At 53.8% G+C, this 23,452-nt stretch overlaps 1 protein-coding gene across 2 annotated transcripts in view; it reads left to right on the forward strand.

Annotated features, from left to right (window-relative positions):
- Positions 1 to 1,110: 1,110 nt before the first annotated feature.
- The window catches only part of GSN (gelsolin), a 60,796-nt gene continuing 38,454 nt past the window's right edge, over positions 1,111 to 23,452 (forward strand). For both annotated transcript variants that reach the window (XM_070795408.1, XM_019966855.2), the window contains exons 1-2: positions 1,111 to 1,198; positions 14,373 to 14,460. The gene's annotated coding sequence lies outside the window, so the exon portion shown is untranslated. The remainder of the gene's footprint in view (positions 1,199 to 14,372; positions 14,461 to 23,452) is intronic.

Raw genomic sequence — 23,452 nt, forward strand, 5'->3', positions numbered from 1 at the left:
GGATTCTTTACCACTGCACCACCTGGGAATCCCTTATCCATCATAAATGGCTCTCTCTCAAATGCAAGAGATGCTGTTATGATAAATAAAACACTACATTTGTTTAGAAGTGACCTTGCATTCATCTTTTTGACAATGTGGATTTGCTCTGGCACCTAATATAATATCTGCCATCACACTAATACCACCTTCCCTGGTGGCTCAGATGGTAAAGCATCTGTCTGACAATGCGGGAGACCTAGGTTTGATCCCTGGGTCAGGAAGATTCCCTGGAGAAGGAAATGGCAACCCTCCCCAGTACTCTTGCAGGGAAAATCCCATGGACAAAGGAGCCTGGTGTCCATGGGGTCCCAAAGAGTCGGACACGACTGAGCGACTTCACATCACACTAATAAAACCTTCCATTTACAGAGAACTCACAGCACTTGATATGGTGTTAAGACTTTCTTTCATTAAGTCTTCCCAACAGACGCATGAAGATGAAATTATGATGCCCATTTTACAGATAAGGAAATTGGCACTTTGATACCTTAGGTCACTTGTCCAACGTTTCAGGACTAGTAGGTCAGGGGGTCAAGCCCAGGTGGTCTGACTCCAAAGCCCCAGCTTAACATTTTAAGGACAGGGATGCGCTTTGGCATTTCGTGTATTTCTCGTTCCTGAAGGCAACCAGGCCTCATTCTGCTCCTTTGTTCCCTTCAGGGTCTCTCGCTGCTGCCCACACTCCTATTCTGCTTTTGTGGACTGCCCAGGTCATCTTCTGAGGGCTTTGCCTCCTGGAGCCCGACCGCCCCGGAGCTGAATCTCACCCCGCAGGCTGCCCATCCCAACTGAGCTCTTTGGCCCCAGCCCAGCTCCAGGCGCCCCCCGAGTCTCCTCCCCTCTCCCCAGGCTCCTGTCGACCCCCCCGCGGTGCTGCGGGCCTCAGTTTCCTCCCATGTGAAGCAGGTAGCTCGATCCTTTCCTTAGGCAAAGGGCACACCGAGGCGGGTCCGGAGCCAGAGTCGCCGTGCTCCCGGCCGCCTGTGGGCGGGGCCGGCGCTCCTCCCCCGCGCCGCCCGGCGGCCCCGCCCCGAGGGCGGCCCCCGCCCGCGCCCTGCCCGCCCCGCCCGCGCCCTGCCCGCCCCAGCCCCGCCGCCCGCAGCCAGCTGAGCACAGCTGGACCCAGCAGCAGCCGTCGCCAGCGCCGCAGCCGCAGGTAGGCGAGGGGAGCGACCACGACCCCGGGACGCCCGGGGATCCCGGGCTTCTGGGTCCTTTCTCCCTCCGCGCGCGGGCCGAGCTCGCCCGCGCCTGGAGCTCGGCCCAGCAGCCGGGGCATCGCGGAAAAAGGGCCCCCCTTCCCCCCACCTTGCGGGTCTTCCGGGGGTCGGGGAGAGCTGGGGGGCTCGGGTGGGGAGTGAGGGGATTCAGGCCTCCACCCACAGGCCCCGTGGTGCACTCGAGCTGACTTTGACCCACTTAGCGCCGGTGGGGTGCGTGGGCCCGGGGTCAGCCCCGCACTCGCCCGTAGGTGGTCTCAGGCTTGCAGAGGTCTGGGCGGCGACTCCGCCGGGGAGTCTGCCTCGCGCATCTCCAGGAGTAATGCCTCTGCCTGCGCTCCCCTGGAGATGAGGAGCCCCCACCCCCACCTCCTTCCCCTTTCTGGGCCCAGCACTATTAGGAAGTTCTTCCTCTTACTGGTCTGGGATCGGCTTGCCGCTGCTACCTGTCGGCGCTGTCCGTCCCTCCGCCCTGCAGAGCACGGGCCCTTCCCTGACTCACACGGAAACTTCTTTGAGGTGCGGACAGGGATTGGAACCAGACTTTCTCCCTGGGGTCCCCATCTCTGCTTGGGTCCACACGCCTCAGAATCTGATAACTGCGTGTCCCCTGGCCCAGCGCAGCCCGGCTGCTCTCCGCAGTGGCCGAAAGCAAGGCCCCGGGCCGAGGAGGCTGGCGGGGCTGCAGGGAGCTTCGGCCTCAGACACCCAGACATCCGCCCTTTATTCCGCCCTCACATCTAACTCAAAACAGGGAGGACAGCTTTATGACACCCAGAACTCAGGAGAGCAGGGGAAAATCAGGGTGCCCTGTGGGTGACTGCTTTTCGGCTTTTCCTGGAAGCCGGGGCCTCTGGGGACTTTTCTGAGGCTAACCCTGCGGGTCCTGCTCTCCCAGGACCGTGTTTCTGACCAGAGCCCTATGAACTCTTGCTGCACTGCGCTTTACAGTAACCACAGCTTGATGGAATCTCACCAGCCTGGTTCCACAGTTGAGAAAGCTGCAGGGCCCTGAGAGCTGGTGAGCGGCTGATACACAGTGAGGAAGGGGCCGGCCTGGGACTCAGTGCCATTCGCACTTGGCTGACTTCTAGCTCCTGGGGCTTTAGACTCTTCTTGAGCCTCGAGTTCCATTCACTAAGAAACTGAGCACTACACACACACACACACACACACACCCCCCTCCAAGACATACTCACACTCTGGAGTGCTGGTTGGCGTTTCTTGGGGATGTTAATTAAGGGGAAGAGGCCTGGAATGGAGGAGGAAGGTTGGGAGGGGGAACGGCAGCTTCCAGTTCCCCTGAAACTCCATTTTCCTTTTTGAGGCCTCACTATTTATAAATGCCAGGGAAATCATAAACAGCCCGGGGAGCTTGAATTGGCACCCGGGTGAGTTTCGCAGCAAAAAAAGTTACTGTGTGAATCAGGGAAAGGAACTTTACTCCAGAATTTTCCATAGTCTTTTTTATTGGGGACTGACATCAATTTGGAAAAGCAGGCATCTCCCAGGAGGGGTTTCCTTCCTTCCCTTCTTCCTTGATTCAGCACTCTTCAGGGCCTGTGTTCAGTGTCTTGCCCTGCGAGGGCCCAAGAGCCTTGAGGAAGGCAAAGATATTTGTCCTCAAGATGCGTCTCATCTATAGTGTTCGGAACAAAGTTGCAATACTGAGAATTAACTTCAGCCTATAAAGGGGTGACTAAGTCTGTTTGGGCCACCCAGACCTCAGAAATGAGCAAAAGTTTCCCAGGAGATAAGGCAATGGGCAGTAAGACATGCTGAGAAGCAGGCACAGCTCGTGCAAAGGCACTGAGGCTTTCTGAGCAGTCCACAAGGCGAGGATGCAGATGAGGGAAAGGTGGAGTGGCGGGAGTTGAGACTGTAAATCAAGAGGGAAAGGAAAAGGAAAGGAAAGTGAAGTCGCTCAGTCGTGTCCGACTCTTTGAGACCCCATGGACTGTGTAGCTTACCAGGCTCCTCTGTCCATGGGATTTTCCAGGCAATAGTACTGGAGTGGATTGCCATTTCCTTCTCCAGCGGATCTTCCCGACCCAGTGATGGAACCCAGGTCTCCCGCATTGTAGACAGATGCTTTACCATCTGAGCCACCAGGGAAGACCATAATCAAGAGGGAGCTAGATCGTAAACTAAGGGCTTGGACTTTAGCCTGAGGGCAGTGATCAAAACTCTGAGTAATCTGGTGGCTTTGTAGCAGATGCTTTGGAAGGGGCTGCACTGAAGGCTTCCCTGGTGGCTCAGACAGTAAAGCGTCTGCCTGCAATGCCGGAGACCCGTGTTCGAGCCCTGGGTTGGGAAGATCCCCCAGAGAAGGAAATGGCCACCCACTCCAGTACTCTTGAGAGGCTTCTCAGAGCCTGGTAGGCTACAGTCCATAGGGTCGCAAAGAGTCGGACATGACTGAGCGACTTCCCTTTACTTTTCACTCAAGATACAGGGATTCCTTAGGAGGCTACTGGATGGTCGAGTGAAAGAGAGTGCAGGTCTGAACCAGACCAATGGCCATGGGATGGACCAGAGTGGCAGATTCTGGAATCCCAGCTGAAGAACCCGTCAGAACTGGCAGCAAATTTTATCTAAAAGCAAGTAGTGGGCTTGCAGCTATTGGACAAGGTTGCCAAGTTATTCTGAGATTTTCAGTATTGAGCTTTACTTTTAAAGCAAAGAAATATTGTTAAAGATTCAAGCCTTGCTGTATGACACAGGGAGGTCAAATCTGGGGCTCTGTGACAACCTGGAGGAGTGGGATGGGGTGGGAGGTGGAAGGGAGGTTCAGGAGGGAGGGGCATGTGAGTACCTGTGGGTGATACATGTTGATGTTTGGCAAAGACAACACAAGATTGTAAAGCAGTTATCCTCCAATTGAAAATAAACTCTAAAAAAAAAGAGATTCAAGCCTAGAGAATAGAGTAAGCCTCATCCCTGTAACCCCTTCTTGCCCCAGAGGTGGCCCTGTGGACAGCTATGTGTGCAGTTCTGTGGAACTGTCGCAAGCAAGAGCTGAATACTGGATGCCTTCACGCTTCTTAGCCATCCAGTGCCGGAGGGTCACTTCTCCCCACTTCATGTCGGCAGCTTGGGTCTCTGGTGAGAAGCTGTCAGGTCATAGAGATGATTTCTGCATATTCTGTCATCCCTTGCTGGGGCACTGGTCTCTGGTTTTCTTCAAGAGAACTTTACAGCCCATATCTACAGTCTTTGAGCATGGATTAGTTATTAGAGATGGCAGAACTGAGAGAAGTTAGATGCACTGACTTAGGAGTGGAGCTGTAATCTGAGTTATTTTGAGTGACTTTGGGCAAGTCCTGGCTCACGGGGCCTCAGTGTCCTCATCTGTGAAATGGGGAGATGTTGGTCTCCATGATAAAAAGCTACCTTTTAGTAAACCAAGCGCTGGGGCGTTAATTACTTTGTTGGTTCTTCACGATCATGTCTCTGAGTTAGGTCCTGTTATCTGCTTCTGTAGAGGACGTAACTGAGGCTCAGAGAGGCTAAGGAATGTACTTTGGCTTGTGAGGCAGTTAGGTGTCAGTGCTAGGATTCCGGAGGTCTGACTGTAGGGCGGTAGCTCTTAATCACTGCCTTAAATGTTCTACTGGCGAAGCCATCTAGTCCTGACGTTATGAGAACTGCAGGTGGAGTTTTGCTGGGGCTGTGAGGAGGGGTGCTGATCCGCATGCATGGCGTGGGGAGTTTAGGCCTGGAGGGGCCTCTCAGGACTGTTCGTTCAGTTCAGTAGCTCAGTCGTGTCCGACTCTTTGCGACCCCATGGACCACAGCATGCCAGGCCTCCCTGTCCATCACCAACTCCCGGAGTCCACCAAACCCATGTCCATCAAGTCAGTGATGCCATCTAACCATCTCATCCTCTGTCGTCCCCTTCTCCTCCTGCCCTCAATCTTTCCCAGCATCAGGGTCTTTTCCAATGAGTCAACTCTTCGCATGAGGTGGCCAAAGTACTGGAGTTTCAGCTTCAGCATCAGTCCTTCCAGTGAACACCTAGGACTGATCTCCTTTAGGACGGACTGGTTGGATGACCCTGCAGTCCAAGGGACTCTCTAAATTCATGCTTTTCTGTACTACCTACAGGACTCAGAGTGTAGGTCCATCTTTCCTCCATTTCAGGAAATCCCGGCTCTGAGAGGACAGAGACTTGCCCAGGTTCACTCAGAGAGTTAACTGGGGGCCCAGCCTCCTTTCACTGCTGGAGCCCCCGCTCAGGAAAGCTTTCTGAGGAAGCCAGGAAGAATGGGCAACATCTCTCTCCCCGGCCCTCCCCTCCCCATGGTTATTTCCTGAGAAAACGCCAGCAGAAGCAGGGAAAACCTGGTCCCAGGAGCTATGTACTTTGTAGGGGAGGGAAAGAAAGAGACCAGTGTTCAGGCAGCTGGGGGATGTTAAGTAAAAATATCTCCTCCCTTTCAACCGAGTGAGCATGTGTCATATTTCAGCCTGATGTGGTTTGCGAGTTTGGAGACCACAGGCAGGCTGGGTTCCTGCTGCTCTCTGGCTTTTCCTCCCCACCCCCAACCCCCTGCTGTTGCTGCCTGCTCTCCCCTGCCCTGCCCAGGACCACATCAGCAATTTAAGGGCAGGGCAGAGAACAGCGGTGGGTGTGATGGGCAAGGCTGGACAGCAGAAGGCCTGGGCTTGAGTCCTGGTTTTGCCATTTGGCAAAATACTGGGTGACTTGAGCTAGTCCGTGCCTTCCGCTGGGCCCGTGTCCCCTGGCGTTAGGCGGGTGGACAGAATAATGTCACGCCCTCCCAGCCCCGGCGGCCTCTGAGCCAGGGGGCTTTGTGCCCACTGCAGGGACATGGGGCCCCCACGTCTCTAAGCATGAAGTGAGCCCACAGCAGTCACCCTTGTTTGAGTGACTTGCACCAGCATCAGCTGGAGATTCGGCTGCTGTTCATAAATTGGGTCTTTGTGAATTCAGTTGGTTGCCCATTTTACAGATACGGCAGTTGAGGCCTAGGATTCATGCATGTATCCCATTCCCTGCTCTACAAGCAGTAAGGGTGAGGACCCCTGTCGGTGGCGTTCTTACTGTGTTCACTTTTCGTCTTTACCATCTTGTTTTATCTTTTTAACAGCTCCACTAGGGAGGAGATATTTACTCAGTTTTACAGATAAGGAAACTGAGGCTCAGCCCAGAGAAATGAAATGCCTTCCTTTCTCTTTTTTGAGCCTCACAGTAGCCCTGAGGTTGTTATGGGCCCCATTTTACAGATGAGGAAGCTGAAGTCTGGAGATGTGAGCGCTCATGCCTGGGGTCCCCAGGGACCACGTAGCCAGATAGGTTCTTTCCCAGGCCCCATCCTGCTGCGTCCTGGTGCCTCACAGGTTCTGTCTGAGGGTGCGTCTCTGCACCTCTTGCACCCAATTTTTGGACTCAGGATTAACAGTTTTCTTCCTTGGCTGTAACGTGTCCCTAAAACGTGCCCTTCCCAAGGGGGACTCCAGGGGCAGTTTGAGCCGTGGAGCTTCTCAGGGAACTGGGATGAAGGTGCCACGCCAGTAGGGGTGGATTTATTTATTCTGCTGAACCGGTTAAGCAAACAGCCTTCTTTCCAACTTCAGCAAGGATATCATTTGATCCCAGTTTATTTGCAAACAAATAATATATATACGGTATATGTAAGCCTTCAGGGTGGGGCTTGGCCCTTAATTTTCCTTCTATAGTGGCTGTGGCAGGGCTGGGCCCTTGGTGGGTACTCAGTAAATGCTGGTTAATTTTGGAGGAGCGGCAGAGTGTTGTGGGTGGGATACCCACAGGATATGTCTTTTTTTTTCCCCTCCTCCAATGACTTTTTTTCTTTTTTATAAATATAGTAATTATGATAGAAAATGTAGAAAATAAAAATAGTATAAACAATAAGAATGTCCATAATTCTGCCAACACAAGATAATCAGTGTTAACATTTGGGTGCATTTCCTTCCTAATATTTTCAGCACATATTCTTTTACCCCTGACAGAACTGTGGTCATAACACATTTGTAATCTTCTGTTCTGACTTTCTGCATTTTTGTTCCCAAATGTTATAACATAAATATTTTTTCATGTTATTTAGTACTCTAAATTTAATTTTTTAAAGAGTTTTAAAAGTATACTCTAAGTGGATAAATGCATGTTTATCTAAAATCTTTCATTCTAATAGACTGGGGGATTAAAGAAAATAATGAATTCTATTTGTAAAAAAAAGTTTCACATTTTTATTATTAAAATGATGAATGCTGACCTGATTTTTTTTGTTACTCTCTATTATTGTATCTATGATGTGAGTGATTCACTTCACATCGTCTGTTATTAGGCATTCAGGCTGCTGATAAACAGTGCTGCAATGAGCATTCTAGTGCATAAATTATTCCTTTCTCATTGTTTTCTAAAAGAGAGCCCAAGAAATGGAGCTGTTGAGTCAAAAATGACAAATTTACAGCTTTTGCTACATTTTGCCAAACTTCCATGCTTGAAAGGTTGTAGCAGTTTGTATTTCCAGCAGCCTTTCTTTGGGGAACATCTGAGGCTGGTTATCAAAAGCCTAACTGTGCTGTTAGAAGGCTCAGGGACCATTCTTCTGAAACATTTCTTCATTTAGCAAACACAGGCATAACTCAGAGATACTGAGGTTTCCATTCCGGATCGCCACAGTAAAGTGACTATCACGATAAAGCAAGGCGTACAGAATTCTTGGTTTTCCAGCGCGTGTAAAAGCCATGTTGACACTACGCTGTCGCCTGTTTAGTGTGCAACAGTGTTCCGTCTCAAAAATCAAGGTACGTACCTTAACTCAAAAACACTGCATTGCTAAAAAACGCTACCCATCATCCGAGCCTTCAGCTAGTCACAGAAGTAACAGCATAGATTACCGATGACCAATCACCATAACAAATACAACAATCATGAAAAAGTTTAAACAGACTATGGCAAGAATTCCCAAAATGTGATGCAGAAACACAGAGTAAGCAAATGCTATTGGAAACATGATGTCACAAGACCATTTGCTCAAAGATTGCCACAAACCTTCAGTTTGTGAAAAATGTAGTCTCGATGAAGCTCAGTAAACTGAAGTGCAATAAATCGAGGTATACCTGTAGATTTGCACAGTTCGGCATCAGCAAGTGCTAAAGATTAAGATCCTGGGCAGAGGAGGCAGGGAGAAGCCGGTTCGCACCGCAGTTTCTGCTTTGCACTCGCCACAGACCTAAGCTGCGGCCCGGTCAGCGTGCCGCCTCCATGTTCAGGATGTAAGTCCTTGCCTCTGTTTCCAGACTTCAGTGTGACTGAGGTCACCCTCTGCAGAAGGCCCCTCTCCTGACTGCCTCCTCACCTAGAAGCCCTTTCCAGATTCCGACCCTTACAGTTAGACCTCAGAAGCTGCCTGGTCCCACCTCCTCACTTCATGGCCGGGAATACTCAGACCCAGAGAGAGCAAGTGAATTTCCTAAAGCTCAGAGTAAGTTCTCTGATTGCTGCTCCGCCACTTGTGAGATTTCAGAAGTACTCATCTAAATGAAAACGATTTCAATGATCATAAAGCCCAAGGCCTGGGGAGATTAAGGAACTGGGCCGTGGTCAGCCCCCGAGTCTGTCCTGGCAGTGTGGTCCTGGGAAAGTCATTTTCCTTTTGAGCCAGTTTCTCCTACTATGAATTGAGGACTGTCACCTCTCGTCCACCTGGGTTTACTTTTCCACCAGTCGAAGGCTTAATTTCAAGCCTCAGTGGCAGGTCTTGGTCTCTTGAGTGTGCGTCCTGAAGTGGGGTGTTTTTTGAGGTCACTGGTGGCGCTGGTGTTAAAGAATCTGCCTGCCAGTGTAGGAGACGTAAGAGACCCAGGTTCGATCCCTGGGTCGGGAAGATCCCTTGGAGGAGGAAATGGCAACCCACTCTAGTATTTTTGCCAGGAGAATACCTTGGACAGAGGAGGCTGGTGGACTATACAGTCCATGGGGTCACAAAGAGTGCAGGCGTGAGGGCAGAGACTTATTTTTACAACACCAAAAAAGACCTTTGGACCTTTTCTCTCCTCAGGGGAAGGGTTCTGTCAACAGTGTTGCGACTGGACGTAAGAGACGTTTTAGAGCATCTCAAACTTACTGTGCTCCCAAATCACCTGGGAATTTTGTGAAAATGCAGATTCTGGCTTAGTATGTCTGGAGTGGGGCGTGACACTTACTTTTTTTTTTTTTTTGGCCTTGAAACATGTGGCATCTTCCCTAACCAGGGATGGAACCTGTGCCCCCTACATTGGGAGCACAGAGTTCTAACCACTGAACCACCAGGGAGTCCCCGTCTGCACTTCTAATGCCCTCCCAGCTAACGCAGATGCTGCGGGTCCAGGGACCACAGCTGGCATGCGTGTGCGCACGCGCTCGGTTATACCCAACTCCTCAGGCCCGTGGACTGCGTGCGCGCATGCGCTGTTATTCCCAACTCGGCAATCCCGTGGACTGTAGTCCGCCAGACTCCTCTGTCAGCGGAATTTTACAGGCAAGAATACTGGATCGGGTTGCCATTACCTTCTCTCGGGAATATTCCCGACCCAGAGATCGAACCCATGACTCTTGTGTCTCCTGCATTCACAGGTGGGTTCTCTACCAGCTGAGCCACCAGGGAAGCCTAGTAAGATTCTAAATCCTTTGTTCAAGGCCCAGACTAGAGCCGAGAACTCCTGATATCTTATCCTTGAGGTTCTTTCTACCCATTGTACTTGCTTCTGTCATCTCATAGCACTAAGCGGAACTGTATTTGGTCCGCAGTTATGTTTCTAGAATCTGAACAGCCCTTGAATTTCAGAGCAGGGCAGGGCTCTTCTTTAGGAGAGAGTGACTCAGTAGGATGTCATCTGAAGGGGGAGAAATACAGCTGAAGGGCCTAGTGTTTGGCATAAAACATTTCCACCAGAAGTTTTTATACTTAAGGTTATACGTATTATTCTCTTACAGCTGTAGGCTGCAAACTACAGCCCTGGGGAAGCCCCAGCCTGTTTTTGTATGCCTCCAAGCTAAAAATGGTTTTTACATTTTTAAAATACTGTAAAAAAGAAAATCCGAAACTGAACAAGGAAGAATCTGCAACAGGGTGTGTGGCTGCAAAGTTTAAACTATTTCCTATCTGGCTCTTTTCTCTCTCTTTCTCTCTTTTAAAAATGTTGGTCATGGCATGTGGGATCTTAGTTCCCTGACTCGGGATCGAACCTGTGCCCCCTGCAGTGAGAGTACACAGTCCTAACCACTGGACCCCCCAGAGAAGTCCTAGCACTTCACAGTAAAAGTTTGCTAACCCCTGGTCTAGAGTAACTGGAGCTCTATATTTTTGTCTAGTAAGCAAGAGGCCCAGCTTGAAGTCTGGTGAGACCAAGCTGTCGGGGAGGCGGCCTGACTTGGTGGCAGCTGCTCAGGCACCTTAGCCGTGTGACCCTGAGCACAGCACTTCACCTCTCTGAACTTGTGTTCTTCCTTCACAAGACGGGGACTGTGACAGCTGCCCGCTGAGTTGAGAGGATGAGACACGATGTATGTAAGGAATTTACACTGGGTAGGTGCCCAATGACAGCTGGTGTCATTTGAACCCTCTGGCGTTGCCTGACAGGGCACACACCCTCCCCAAATCTGACTGCAGCAGGAAATGGCAGCCCACTCCAGTGTTCTTGCCTGGAAAGTCTCAGGGACAGAGGAGCCTGGCCGGCTGCAGTCCATAGGGTCGCAGAGAATCAGATAAGATTGAAGGAACTTCACACACACACACACCCCAAATCTGAGGGTCCTCTCAGCGATCTGGAAACAGTCTTTTGGAAGAAAAACACCTCTGTTTCCGCTTCTCCTTCACCCCTTCACCCCCGCAGGGCAGAAAGCTCCTTTTTAGCCATCCAAACAGATGGGGTTCCTGATGATTATACACCTTCACTAATGGCAAGCTCTCTACCCACTCCTTCCATGGGCAGGCAGCTCTAAGATCTAACCCAGCGAATAGGCTTCACAGGAGCCCCAGGCAAGGATGGTGACTACTGGAAGGAGACACCCCTCTTTAGGGCTCCATGCAGCATGCGGGCCGTGACCAAAGCTGGTTTACAGACCTTGTTTCTAAGTTGTGGCAGCCTTAAGGCCCAAAATGGAAAACAGACCGACTTGGAGTTAGCTGGGGTTAACTATTCTTGCCTGGGAAGTCCCAGGGACAAAGGAGCCTGGCGTCCATGGGGTCGCAGAGTTGGACACCACTTAGCGATTAAGCAATAACAACAGTTCTACACCAGTGAATCTGAAATTCGACGGCTCCCGGCGTCCAGAGCGCAGGAAAGCGTGTAATGCTCTTTTTGCCCATAGGTGGCAGCACCTGCGCCCTTTGCCGTCTCTGAGAACGTGTTTGTGCATGAGTGTTTACGCACGTGTGCACACACGTGAACATGCGTGTGATTTACTAGTTTCTGCCTTCCTTGAATCTTGAGCTGTGGTGGCCCTAGGCTAGACTCTGGGATACAGGGAAGCGGGTCTTAGTCTGACGGGGGGAGGCACACTTGGAAACAGAGTGTAACAGTGTGGCAGGGAAACGGGCCGAGGCTCAGAGGAGCTCAGCCTCACGGGGAAGGGGGGGTTAGAGGTGAGTTCTCGGAGGAAACCTGGGCTTGATCATGAGCGGAAGGAGAAAAGAACAGGGATGGAAGAGAGCTCGGGAACAGAGGAGACAGTCTGTGCAAAGATTATAGGCAGATTTAAGGGCCAGTGCAGCTGCCTCTGGCTGGAGCTTGGAGGGGTGTGGGTGGAAGACGGGAACTGGGGAGAGCTGAGGCTCAAGACTGATGAGGGCAGACCATAAAAGGCGCGCATGGTTAAAGGGCCGCTGAGGACGTTGGGTTTTACCTGGGGGCCATCAGGGAGTCATGGCTGAGTCTGCGCAGAGGAGCAACGTGGTCTGGCTTGCTCTGGAGGGGAGGAGGGAGTGGGTGGGAGGACGGGGTGGGAGGAAGTGGGAGGACGGGTAGGAGGCATGGCAGCCTCCCAGGCAAGAGGCTGAGGGGCCTGGACCAACGTGTTGGCAGTCGGGGTGGGGAGCAGTGGGCGCGTTCGGGTAGAACCAGCGGTGTAGGGAGGCGAGAGTGACGGAGCCGGGGTGGCTGAAGAGGATGCCCGGCGTCCGTCCAGACGGGGGATGGTGGTGCTGATGCTGAGATGCGGAACCTTGAGCGTAAAAGAGGTTGCCCTTGGGAACAATTACAGCACCGCCAGAGAGGGTGAGGGTGAGATGTGGAGGTGTGTCGAGAAGGGGGCTGGATTTGAAAGGTTCATCCTCACGGAGTTAACGGAAAGTGGGAACTGCTTAATTATTTGCAGGAGCCCAGCTCTGTGTTGGAGAAGGAAATGGCAATCCACTCCAGTGTTCTTGCCTGGAGAATCCCAGGGATGGCGGAGCCTGGTGGGCTGCGGTCTATGGGGTCGCAGAGTCGGACACGACTGAAGTGACTTGGCGGCAGCAGCTCTGTGTTCATCTACCCCACGGAACTGGGAAGTTTATATGGAACTCTTTGAAGGGAGCCCACGAAGGTGGCACTTAACTCCAGGTCCCAGGGCCCAAATAAGCCCCCAGCCTCTTTCTGGATCTCTTGCTGTGCACTGGTGCCGCTCACGATGTAGAAAGCCCCAGGGATGTCTGGGCCGTCTACTGTCAGCTAAGAATAGGGTTCACTCGCATCTTAATCCAGGGAGCCTGCAGGGCCCCGCTGCCTTTGGGATCTTGGAGTCTCTCCGCCTGGCTTGGAGAAGCTGGTTTGGGCAGAGCCCTTTTCCAGTTCAGGCAGGAGCCAGTTTGCTCAGCGGCTCCCTGAATGTGGCTGACTGGGAGTCTGGGAGTGACTAAGGGTGAAGACCCCGGGTGTCTCTGAAAGTGTGGGTGCTGAAAGCTTGGGGCTGCACAAACCACTCTGGGTGCGCGTGGGCTGGCCCTGCGTTTGGTCACTCAGCGTACACCCACGGGTCCTCCTGTTTGCCAGGTCACGTGCCAGGCCTGGGCTTCAGAGGCAGAGCAACCTCACGGAGCCCATGGTCTCATGGGAGAGAAAGACTCATCAGCATATGATGGTAATACAGTCTTGCAACAGTGGAGCAACGCTAGGCATAGAGGTGGGAATATGGCATGTGAGAGGCTTGGCTCCGAAGTCTGCATAAGTACAGCATGAGAAAGATACACTTTTTAGAAGCAGACTGAGAGTTAAGTGGTAGAGTAAGCACATACATTATTCAAAATCCTTGACATATTTTATCTCATTTGATCTTCATAAGAGTTCAGACACGATTGAGCGACTTTCACTCATTCACTCACTCACTCAATGACCTCATGGGGTAGGTTCTAACACCTACCCCACAATTCCTGTTTTACAGAGAATGAAACTGAGGCTCAGAAAGGTGACGTAACTTGATTGTTACATGTTAGTTAAATGAAGGGCCCTTTGGTCTAACTTCACGATCTTAAGCCACAGTTCTGAAGCTGACCATAAGCTGAATTCAGTCATACAATGGGGTTACTTTAAATGCTCATGGGATTTTTGGCTGTATTAATAGAGGCATGGCGTCTAGAATGATGGAGGTGAGAGTTCTGCTGCCCTGCCCTGAAGAGAGCTCATCCAAGTGTTTAATTCTGGGTCTTGCGCTGTCGGTAGGGACAGGGTTCATTTAAAGTAGATCAGGGAAGCCGGGGGAGGGAACCAGACACCTTGATCTCAGGAAGAGCTGGAGCAAAAGGGGTAGAAGACTCGAGGGGCCCAGGGTTACCGTCGTCAAGTCTCTGAGGGGCCACTGGGAAACGGGGTGCCAGACCTGCTCCGGGTGAGCCCAGAGGGTAGAGTTAGGCCCAGCGTGTAACGGGGCATGGGCAGAGAGAATTCCAGCACATCCCAGCAACAGTGCTCTTAACCAGCCGGACTCTTGAATAGAAGGTTTGCAGCCTTGGCAGGAAGTGAGGGCCCCACTGCTGGAGGTGTGCATGCAGGGGCATGTGACCCTGGATGGGGGGTGGTGGGGGCTGGGGAGGAGCATGAAATGGGCTCTGACCAGATGACCTTGAGCCCCTGAGCCTGGGAGTCTTGGCCCTTTCTTTACAGGTGGTGCTGCTAAGCCCCCGAGCCGCGCTTTCACCTTGGTGCCAAGCCCTTCCGACGCAGCCGCCCTCTTCACTCACAGCCCCACAAGGTAGGTAGAGCAGTGCAGCCACCGCTGGGTCCTCCTAAACCCAGCCTGGCTGCCGGGGGGTCTGGATGGGCCTGGGGAAGCAGCCGCTGGGCGCACACATGGTGCAAAGGCAGTCCCTGGGGTTTTTCTAGTAAAGCTCAGAGAGCATTCTGCCCTTGCTTCATTTGCTCCTCAGCCTCCCTAGAGAGGGAGGCCAGGCAAGGGTGATCCCTTGGGGAAGAGGCAAGAAGTGGGCTGGGTGCCAGGACTCCTGGGCCCCCACCCCCGGCTGTGCTGCTCCTGCGCTGGGTGACGGTAGGAAGGTGCTTGCCCTCTCCGGGCTGCTGATAGCGCCTCGGTTGGAGGGTGGACTCCCACCGAGGGTGGACTCCCATGAGGAGGAGGTGCAGGAATTCTTTGGAAGGGTGAGAAAAGCTGGGGTGCGGCTGCCAAGGCTCCGGGCTTGTTGACCGGAGGAGGAGTGAGAAGTGTGAGTCACAGGGAAGGTGCATGAGTCACACTCACCTGGGCCGGCCGGCAGGGCGGGGCCCACCTGACTATCAGATTCACAGGTGACCCGCTGGAGGAGGTGAAGAGGCAGGGCACGGAATGCAGAGTCCTCTGGCCAGAAGCAGGAGACCTGGCTCAGGTCCCAGTTCAGGCCTCGGTTTCTCTGCCTGTGAAATGGGTGCATTGGTCTCCCCCACCCACCTAACAAGGTTGTCGTGCGGACTGCATCAGCTCACAGATGCCGAAGGGCTTTGTGAGCTGGAAAAAGGGGAAGGATCATCGCTAGGGGGATAACCCAGCTTCCCGTGTTGAAACAGAGAGAAGTGAGTTTCTGATAGTAACTGTGCGGAAAGACTGGGAAACACTGCTCTGGTGACCTTGACTGCCGAAAGGAGAAGGGGCCGAGAACCTCCAGGGCTTACTCATCCCCACAGCCCGGCTGGCTTCCAGGCGGTGACGTGACAGGCCGACCACAGTTGGTGCTGTTCCTCTTTCCCCAAGCCCAGATGCAAGGGCCTTCCGATGCTGCGGCCTCAATGCTGGACTCCCACAGAGGGGGAACAGCCGCCTCCCAAGGGCACGAGATGAAGGGGCCTCCCCCAGCTGCCCAGATGGACCGGCAGGGGCCGCCCTGGCTCTGATGCTCTAGAGTCTGAGACTCAGAGCCTTGACAACTCCCAGAGCCCGATGGCCTGAGCGTTGTGTCCCCACAAAGGGTTATATTCTCTGAATGCTTTGGCAAGTGACACAGGAACCATCTTCTGCTTTCCCACTTCTGCAGAAGTGTGCAGCCGCTGTGCACCTGTCAGCTGAGGGCTCTCTGCATCTTCACCCTGTCCTGCTGTCCCTGTGCTGGGCCCCGCCTCTCGCGCACTCCCCAGTGACCCCTCCGTGTCCATGCCTCCTGGTGTTTCCTCAGCTCTTCATGCCCCACCTCGCTGGAGCCCCGGGTGCCTCCTCCTCCTGGAAGCTCTCTCTCTCTCCTTTTTGCTTCTGGCAGGCTGCACCGTTCACTTTGTCTCCTACTTCTGCGGCCTCCCTAATTGGGGCCCTGTTTTTTTTTCCTCAAATGTTCAGCAGGAGTCTGACCACTTCCTGTCTGGTAAGACATAGAGGCTCATTCACTCATTGATTTGTTCATGCGTGTGTGCCTTCATTTGACAGGTATTTATTTAGGCCCTGGGCTGGGGGTTGGAGAATCAGCAAAGAATGAGATTTTCCCAACCCTCGTGGGTCTTACCGTCTTGGGTCTTATATAAGTTATTGTTGTTTAGTCGCTAAGTCGTGTCCAACTCTTTGCCACTCCAAGGACTGTAGCCTGCCAGGCTCCTCTGTCCATGGAATTCTTCAGGCCAGAATGCTGGAGTGGATAGCCATTCCCTTCTCCAGGGGATCTTCCCAAACTAGGGATCGAACCCGGGTCTCCTGCATTGGCAGGCGGATTCTTTACCGCTAAGCCCCCAGGGAAGCCCTACGGAATCCATTATACACAGAACAAACTCATCCCTTCTTCGGCTGTGAAGGAAGGGACCGGCGTTAGGAGAGCAGATGGGACTGGGCGGGTGTGATGGGCTCTTGTCTGGACAGATGAAGGAGAGAGATGGAAGGAACAGTGTGAGTGAGGGACAGTGTGAGGGAGAGGAAGGAGCTGGGAACAGAGCACGGCGAAGGGAGAAGGGCCTGGAGACCAGGTGGCGCCTCCGTTGTGCGGGCCCTCGGGGGCCTTGGTTAGGGTTTGGAGTTTTATCTAGACCCCTGGGGAGGCACGGAGGTTTTAAAGTAGGGGAGAGTTTTGCCCCAATTTCAGGATTGGAACCCTTGAAAGAGACAGTCGCCAAGTCCCGCCCTGAGGAGCCCCGAGGCTGTAATTTTTGGCTTTTCCACACCGTGGCGTCCTGACACTGCGCCTCAGGATGAGGCTTGGTGTCGGCAGTCCTGGAAATGAGCCCTTTCCAGCATTCTCTGGGCTTGCGTGTTTTCATTGTCGAGCTTCTGCATTGGAGAGCGGAGGTGAATCAAACCTGGGGGCCCTGGGAGATCCAGACTCCTGCTGGTTGTTGCCTGGGGCCCCGGGAGCCTCAGAGGGCTTCCCCGCCGAGTCTAGCGCTCTGCTGAGGGGTTGGCAAGGGAAGCAAAGGAGGCAAGTCCAGGCAAGGAAGGTGCGCGTGCGAAAGCTCAGCCCCCTGGGGGTACCTCTGTGTTTGGGAGCTAGTGGGCAGAGTGGTTAAAGAGACTTTGAGTACAGGGTCCTGACCCTCTGGATGCCAGGAGCCACGGCAGGTCTTGAGCTGAGGAGTTGCTTGAGCAATGAGATGTGAGGTCAGTTGGTGGGATGCAGAGGGGGTTGGAAAGAACGAATGTCACTGGGCGCAGCCTCGTCCCTCCCACCCACCTACACGCGCAGTAAATCGCTCCGGGCTGGTTTCTTTCCTGTCCTGTCGGTTCGTTCCCCCATTGGGCAGCCCTCCTCCGTTGTTTCACTGGGGTTTGGTTACAACCTGAACTCCAGAGGCCAACAAGTCCGAGCATTACTCTAGCTCTGACTTGCTCTGTGCCCCTTGACACACCCCCCTCAGTCCCAGTTTCCTCATCTGTGAAATGGGAATGACAGTAGGGTTGCTGAGGATTAATAATGGGGACGTGAAGTCCTAAGCACATGCCTGGTACCTGGTGATGGCTTCGTTATCCTTCCTTCCTTGTTGGTAGGTAATGGCCGAGTCCATGTCATCATCCATCCCTCTGTGACCATAAATCTGTAATTTGAACTGGAAACAAGGTGTCCCCGGAAGCCCTGAAAGAGGCCTCTAGTGGGACCCCGAGTGGTTTGGAAAAGCCTTTACGTTTCCCCACCGGGGTCTGGACCAGGGCTCGGCTGTCTTTTAGCCCCAGGACTCAGCTCAAGGCTGGCCTATCCCGGTTCTCTTAAATACTAAACAAACACACAAAAGTATTAATTAATTAAAAATAGTCATGAACCTTGCGCATCAACCTAGCAGCACCTTCATCTTATGATTGAGGAATCTGGGGCCCAGAGAGGGACGGTGACCCTTCCAAGGTCATCCAGCCTTTCAGTGGCAGGCCTAGACCTCACTCAAGTATTTATTGCAATTCTAATTTTTAAATGCCAGTTGTTATTAACTTTAAAAAAAACCCCAAGTCAACTGGGAAAGGGGTAACACTGGCATGAGCATTTGAGGGTAGGGGTTACCCCGAGGCAATTCTGGGGAGCATCCAGGCTGGAAGGGCCCCAGTGATACCATGTTCAACCTCCCAGTTTACATTTGGGGGAACTGAGGCCCAGAGAGGGGTAGTGGCTTGCTCTGGGTCCCCCGAGAGCAGAAAGCAGAAGAGCAGTCACAGGCCCACTGCCGTCATCTGCCGTGGGTGGGCGGCTCTTCCCCTCAGCCCACCGCCTCATGTTTAAGAGAGAGAGTTAGAACATGCGCAGCGGTCTCCCGAGGAAGTTTGGGGTTTTAATCGTGTCAGTGAGAAGGACCATTTCCGGAACCGTGCGTGCCCCGGTGGTGCCTGTGGAGCTGGGCCTGGCACAACTATTTCAGACCAAACCACAGGGCCCTATTTATAGGCCGATGCGATTAGGTCGGTGTGGTTGGGAGAGGCTCGCCTGTCCTCTGTCCAGCCCAGCCATGGTGAAGGAAGAGTCCCTCAGGGGCGACTCTGACCCGTGGGTGAGTAGCTGGGGGTCTAGGGTTGTCCCCAAAGCCTGCTTGAAAGAAGGACTCCAGGGCTCCCCATGCGGACTCCCTATTCAGCCGCTGGCCAGGCCCCGTGCAGAGATGAAACCGGCTCCAAGCCTGTTCTCTCTGGGCTGAAAAGATCCTCCCCTGCCTCAGAGCAGGCCAGGACCCCTCGCAGCCAGGCCGCTCCAGTGTTTGCCCACTGGTCGGCACCCCAGGCCCGCCTAGCCAGCGTTTGCATTCTGCTGTGGGGGCCACACCTCTGAGCCTTTGCTTCTGCTGTTCCTGCCCCCTGTCTGCCGGCTCCCTGCTCCCCAGAGACAAACACCCACTCTGTTCACCCGCCATGGCCCTGCTGCTCCCGTGCTCCTCCCGGCTGGTTCTTTAGGCCCTGGGCGCTTCCTGCCTTGTGTTCCTGCTGCTGAGGAACCCCCAAGCTCATGTGTATACCCCACGGGGCCAGGAAGTCCTGAGGCAGAGCCTGACACAGGGAGAAGAGGGAGAAAGCCCTGTGTGGTCGGGCCCCTCCTGGGCCATTCACCTGTCTCGTGTAGATGAGGCACTGTCTACATGCTGTGCTACCCAGGAGGTATTTTTAAAAGGTGCGTAGGAGTGAGAGCCAGACTTTGAAATCAGATGGTCCTGGGTTCCGGACTCTGCTTTGCACTTCTTAACTGTGTCACCTTGGGCTGACCCTTTCTGAGCCTCTGTTTCCCCATCTGTAAAATGGGCATGTGCTAGCCTTGGGAAGCATTGTCAACAAGACAGAGCTGAGAAGGACTGGCCATGCTGTCTGGCCCATTTTGAGCCTTCTGTGTGCTGCAGTGAGTGCTGTTTACTCAGGGGGCCAGGGAAGCGCCCTCTCTAGCTCAGTGGAGGGCTCAGTGGGCTTGGGGTCCAGGCGTCCAGCTCCACTCTGTGTTCTCCTCCCCTCCCTTGCTTAGCCTCCTGGGCCTATTCTGTTCCCCAGATCTGGGAGGCTTTGTTTGGGGATTGTTTTGGCTAAGAAGTTTCCTCTGTGGTGCCACTGGATGACTCAGAGCCCTGAGTCACCAGGAGGCTGGGGGCCGGGGAGGAATGGAGTGGGCGGAGGAGGGAAGGAGAGAAGGAACCAGGAAGGGACCTCCATTCCCGCCCAGGCCCTCCCCAGCTCAATGGGCAGAGCTGGCAGCTCCCCGGCGCTGCCTGGCCTCAGTTTCCCCCAGAGTGAGAGGTGCTGGGCGTTGATGAGTGGTTCCCAGTGTGGGCCGAGACTCAGATCCCAGGTTCCTGAGCCCCACCCGTAGCTATAGACTCCGAGGCTGGGCGTGGGGCCTGGGAATCCGAGTTCTCAGGAGCTCCCTGGGTGATTCGGCTGCACACCTGCTCTGCGGAGGTGTCTGGGAACCAGGGAGCCCAAGGCTGCTTGCCCCTGGGCCTCAGAGGGGCTGCTCAGCCACTGCTTGGCCGTCTCCACTCACAGAGAGAGCACTTTTCTTGCTGAATGTCTTGGCAGAGTGGTGCCTGGAAAGCACATGGGTTTTAAGCAAACAAACCGGCTTTCTGAAGTACATCAGTTGCTGGAGTAAGTAGACAGATAACTTACATACGTGTAATCTACCAGTTTGAATTAATTCAGTGATTTTTAGTAAACTTTCAGACTTACGCCAAAGTCATCACGAGACGTCCAGTTCAAGCACATTTTCATTACCCCTTATCTCCCCTAAAAGGAGCCTGTGCCTGCCTGCTGGCATGCTGCACGCCCACCCCCTAATCCCTCAGTGGTCTCCTTTCTGTCTCTCAGGATGCACGGACCTGCGTGCCACTCCCAGCTTCACCCTTTTCTGGCTGTGTGACCTCCTGCAGCTTATCGCCCCTCTGAGCCTTTGATTTTTCCCCCTGTTAGAGGGGGAGGTAGAGCCTCCTTGTAGCCGGACGGAGGAGCCTGGTGGGCTGCAGTCCATGGGGTCGCTAAGAGTCGGACACGACTGAGCGACTTCACTTTCACTTTTCAGTTTCATGCATTGGAGAAGGAAATGGCAACCCACTCCAGTGTTCTTGCCTGGAGAATCCCAGGGACCGGGGGAGCCTGGTGGGCCACCGTCTATGGGGTCGCACTGAGTCAGACACGACTGAAACAACTTAGCAGCAGCAGTAGCAGCAGCAGTGTGATAGAGTGTCTGATGCGAGGTAGGTGCTGGGGTCGTGGGAGCCTGGCAGGTAGCACACACGATGTGATACTGACACCCGGAAGACTCGTCACAAATCAGCAGACACCCGGTAGACTCGCTGTGTCTCAGACACTGGGCTCAGCCCCAGAATTGCTGTGTCTCCTTCAGTCCCCACAGCACGTAGTGGGTGAGTGTTAATACCATTTCTGTTTCATAGCCAGGGAAACTGAGGCACCGAGAAGGGGCGTGGCTTGTCATGGTCGTGGAGGTAACGGGGTAGGGCTGGGAGCCTGTCCTGGACCTTCACACGTGGGGGTCACGCAGCAAGGGACACAGTGCATGGAGCCAGGACAGGGTTAAGGGCACAGCTCTCCAGGGTCCGGGCCTCAGGACAGTGGATGTGACGTTGAAAATGTCGTAGATAGATGGTACAGGTCTTTCTTGACTCACTATAGGGTTGCATCCCAATATGCTGAAAAAATCTCAAGTTTATCAATGCATTTCATTGATACTCTTTTCCAGTCATACACTTTTCCTATCTTACCTTCATACCTCATAGCCTAGCCTACCTTATATGTGTTCAGAACACTTACACTAGTCTACAGTTGGGCAAAATCTAACAGGAAGACTCTTTTTAAATGTCGTCCCACGAAATTTATTGAATGCTGTACTGTCAATGAACAATAGAATGGTTGTCTGGGTGCAGAATGGTTGTAAGCCTACCGGTTGTTGCGCTTGGGATCGTGTGGCCGACTGGGAAACATCGCTGGCTCAGGAAAGATCAAAACTCCAAGTACGATTTCTACTGAACTTGTATTGCTTTCGCACCATCCTAAAGTCAGGAAATCATGAAGTTGGACCGTTGCAAGTCGGGGACCAGCTGTGCAGAGTCCCTCATACGGCAGACGTGGCAGGATGCGGGGGGCGTGATCCAAAGTGTGAGTGACGTGGGACACGGCAGGAGGACCGTGCCCCCCGGGTGCACAGGCAGGACACGTGTGAGGAGCACAAGGCTAGGCATGTGACGCCAGGACAAGATCCCCAGGGTGGGTGTGGGGTTTGATGCTTGGCAGTAGGGTCCCTTTCTCAGAGCACCGCCCCCGGGGCCCCAGCATGCAGTGGCTGGAGCCGGTATTTTCCTCTCACAAAGGCCTGTCTGTTTTTATTTTTCCCTCCTCTTCTGCCAAAGAGTGGGAGTGTCCCAGAGGAGCGGGGCCCAGGGCAACTACCCTCCCCTGCCCGCCTCCCCCTAACCCCCCACCCGCCCCCCCGCCCGCCTCCCCCCCAATCCCCCGCCTCCCCCCCAACCCCGCCGGGCCACCATCCCACCAGCTCAGACCGCGGTCAAGGCTTGGGGCCAAGTCCTTGGCTCTGGCAGAGCCTGCCAGCCCCCCAGTTCCCCGCTGTCAGAGGCAGCTGGGAGCCCCTGGTGGCTGGGCCAGAGGAGAGTAATTTTCCTCTAAGCCGCCCCCACTCCTGTCCCCCTCCCTGGCTGCGGCTGCAGGCTGTGAGCCTCTGGTTCAGGGCTTAGGGGAGAGGGAGCCCCGCCCCTACGGAGGTGGAGGAGCCGATCCCGCCCTGCCAGCTGTTGTCAGAGTGCAGGGAGAAGGCTGCAGCTCACAGGCTTGCATTTCTGGAGCCCTCCCGGCATCTGGCGCTCACTCCCTTATCGCGTCTCATCTGCACAAGCTCCCCAAGAGCCCGATGAGAAGACTGAGGCTCAGAGAGCCAAAGAGCCGGCCCGAGGTCTCACAGTCAGAAGCAGAGCTGAGGCTAGACCCCTGCTCCCCTGGCTGCAGGAAGCTGAGGATGAAGAGGCAGGAGGTGTCGCACAGGGTGTCGAGGATAGCGTGCGGGGACTAGGGGATGCGGCTGTAAGAGCATGTGGACACCGGGTCCCAGAGGGCCTTAGGAGCCAAGCTTAGGAGTCCTGACTTCTTTCAGTTTGCACTGGGCTGCGGAAAGGTCTTGAGTCGGGAATGGTGTGATCTCTGTGGATAATGGAGAGTTGGAGGCACCGAGGAAGCTGGTGCAGTGGTTCCACAGGGGAGATGGGGACCCTGAACCAGGACAGCGTCTGGGAGGCCGATGGGGAAATGAGTGTGAATGGGGAGCGCGGAGGGGCTTAAGCATCCCTGCTCTGGCCTCAGCCCTGACTCTGGAGTGTCCCAGAGGGTTCTGGAAGCTCTCAGCAGGGGTACCTAGAAGATGAGGCGGGTGATTAGGCAGATACCGAGATGGAGGTGAGGCCGGAAGCACCCCTGGGGAGAGGAGGCCACACCCATTCCGGCAGAGGCCACGCCCATTCCGGAGTTCTATCACGTGCCAAGCCCTGTGCTCTGTGGACTGGATTTCATTAATTCTTCCAGCTGGCGATGCTTATTTTCTGAGCTGGGAAAGGAGCACAAGCATTCCAGTCTTATAGCTCTGTTTATGTTTGAGAGGGGGAAAGGACGTTTTTAAAAAGCTTTATTAAAATGAAAGGGATTAGCAAGGATAAAATATATCTTTGAATCTCTGGTAGCTCTATTGTAGTTCAGCGTCTGAGATAAATTGCAAAGGATTTCTAACCACGCTATACTGGTATCAAGTTCTGGTAGGCCTGGGGGATAATCTGGCTATTCTGTACCCAAGGACCCAGGCTCAGAAAGGTTG

The sequence above is a fragment of the Bos indicus genome, chromosome 8 (assembly GCF_029378745.1).
Source record: "Bos indicus isolate NIAB-ARS_2022 breed Sahiwal x Tharparkar chromosome 8, NIAB-ARS_B.indTharparkar_mat_pri_1.0, whole genome shotgun sequence".
NCBI classification, from domain to species: domain Eukaryota; kingdom Metazoa; phylum Chordata; class Mammalia; order Artiodactyla; family Bovidae; genus Bos; species Bos indicus.